Consider the following 2,705-nt stretch of genomic DNA (forward strand, 5'->3'; position numbering starts at 1 on the left):
ATCCACCTGGCCATGCCGGGCCCCACCGGGGGAAACATTGTTGTTACTCAGAAAGTATTAAAATTAGGTTCAGATGCCCACATTGGGCAGAGCACAAATAGCCCCCTGTGTAGCTTTATGGTATTTCTAAATTTGGGATGACTATGTCATGTCTACACATTAGGGTTTCTAACCTGGGTGTTTATCCCTAGTTAGGAAAAGCCTGAAGAAATCTATAAGTACAAATTGCAACTTTACCTTACACAACATGTGCTGCCATCTAGATTTTAGAATGTTGTTAGGTTATCTAAAATTGTTTTTTGATATCAATATAAAAAAAAAAAGAGATTATGTAAACTTAAAACTGATTATGAATGACCCTTAAAATTATGAGTAGAATTTTTTCAAACATCATTTATTAAAAGAAACTTCTGACTAACTCAGATTTTATCATTTTTTATAAATTACACTCAAATAATGGCAAGTAATTTATTTTGCTTGATAGTCTGAATTATTCTACTGAAACTCACCCAACACAAAACGTTGCCATAATTATGTCTTACTTGACATAGAAATAAACTACAGTTTTTATAATTTAGATTTATAAATTAAAAAGTAAAAAATACGTTTTCAATATTGCACAGTAGATGGCGACAGGGAGTACACGGAGTCTTTACGTACAAACAGTTCCTCTTAGATATCTAATAATGAAACAAAATCTTTGAAATGATTTAAATGTATTTTGATTTCTTGGTAATTACAATGAAATTCCTAAATAATCATATCTAATTCACTTTATAAGGTAGAACAACTTTTACAATTATATCTGTTCACATTAATCTTCAATAAGTCAAGATGTGTTGTCATAATGGGGTTTGTTTTATGTTTATTTTTTTCCAGATTCTTGCCAACAACACTTTTGTTTTTCATTTAAGGTTTAACTGAACGTTTCCAGCCCTATGTTTCCAGCAAAGTATTTTCAACATTGTTTCGCTGTTATTCAACACAGATAGCTGAAATTGTTAACAATAACTCTTACAAGTATAAGCTACAAATAACGCAAAAAATCTGATTTTTACTTTTATTGTGATAAATCCTTAAATGTGAATAATAAAAAAAAACGTAAATCTAATTTTTCAGAATAGTGAACTGATTGTTAACCTTGTAATTTTTGCTGCGTCATTCTGTTGGGTATTTTTATATTTTAATCAGTAAAATATTTGTTGATACTGTCGGAAAATTGTGTAACAAAAAATGTGAAAACAATGAATTTAAAATGTAGTTATTTAAAAATGAATAAATGTGTTTTAAAATCAAAATCGGTCAATTTGAAGTGTTTCATAATTTATTTACACTTAAATTGGTATTTTGAACACGTATTTTTGGCAAATAAAAAGAATTACATACTTCTATTGTACTAAAGTACTGGTGTTCTCAAATAGAGGGCCCTAGTTGTACATATGTGATTAGTAGGCACAACCAGTCGATTTAGTTTTCGCTTCTATGTTTGTTTGTTTGTAATTAAGCACAAAGCTACACAATGGGCTATTTTGTGCTCTGCCCACCACGGGAATCGAAACCCGGATTCTAGCGTTGTAAGTCCGCAGACATACCGCTGTGCCACTGGGGGCTTTCGCTTGTAATTAAAGTTGAACGTTATTTCCAATTTACAACTTTACATGTCCTGAAATACATTGAACTGTCTTCTGAAATAAAATATATTTATCTTATATGTATATGTGAAACTGTTAAAAACTATATAGTAAATCTAAACATAATGAATTTGCCGCTCCTTACCACCACCCACGACTCCACCGCCCCTGCTGAGGTGTAGTACTTAATTTTGTCCATTTTGATTGGTCACCGATGTACATCACAGCGTGAAAGTTACATAGTGACACACAGACAGCCCAATTCATACACACGTTACGTTTTGTTTGCAGCAAACAAAATATCCTGTTAGCCCTCAGGGCCGAAATTTAAGCATAAAATTTGTATCATTATCGTTTTATTTTTTATTTTCTTTCTTTCTCTCTCTCCGGATCTGGTTTGCCTCGTCCTGTGTTCTTCACCTGCTCATCTTCTTCTCAACTCTCCAGCTCAGAAGATCACAACCAACAACTTATCATCATTTCTCGATACTTTCGTGCACGCCCATCAGAACCATTAATTAGCTCTGCGCTAGCGGGATAAAGAGAAGCTGAAAGCTTTTGAGTATCCCCCGGTTGTCTCTTTCTTTCTGGAGAAGTTCACAAACTGAAATTCCTGTCAAAATACATTCACATAAAAAGCTCTCACTTATTTCGCTGTCACTTTCTTCATATTTAGTTAATTTCGTCCTTATATTCTACGCATTTCTTTATTCCAGTCAATTTAGCACTTTGTAACTGCACACTAAGACCCTGCGTCATAGGTAAAACATGCCCTAAAAAAGAAAAAAAAATCCAAGTAAAATTAAGAAAAGGAATCAACTTAGAAGGAATGTTCGGAATGAAAAAATCAACTAACCTCATCTATTCCTGCTTCTTCCTACACCAACTCCAGTAGCAGCCTGATGATGACCCCACTCAAAACTGACAACAATGGACAGTGGTAAGTATTCAGAAAACTTAGAAATTTATCATCAAATAAATGTGAAACCAAATCTATAATTCTACTCACTTCTTTTCACCGCGTTCTGCCGGTTTCGGGGAATACCACTTTCATCAGTTTTTTTGTTTTTGGAA

At 33.2% G+C, this 2,705-nt stretch overlaps 1 long non-coding RNA gene across 1 annotated transcript; it reads right to left on the bottom strand.

The window, feature by feature from the left end:
* Positions 1-2,002: 2,002 nt before the first annotated feature.
* Positions 2,003-2,705, bottom strand: LOC111089586. Its single transcript, XR_002613824.1, has 3 exons — positions 2,641-2,705; positions 2,488-2,552; positions 2,003-2,404 (listed from the first exon to the last, which is right to left on the bottom strand). It is a non-coding gene; the product is annotated as an uncharacterized LOC111089586 (long non-coding RNA).

This window comes from Limulus polyphemus, unplaced genomic scaffold (genome assembly GCF_000517525.1).
Source record: "Limulus polyphemus unplaced genomic scaffold, Limulus_polyphemus-2.1.2 Scaffold6709, whole genome shotgun sequence".
Classification (NCBI taxonomy): Eukaryota; Metazoa; Arthropoda; class Merostomata; order Xiphosura; family Limulidae; genus Limulus; species Limulus polyphemus.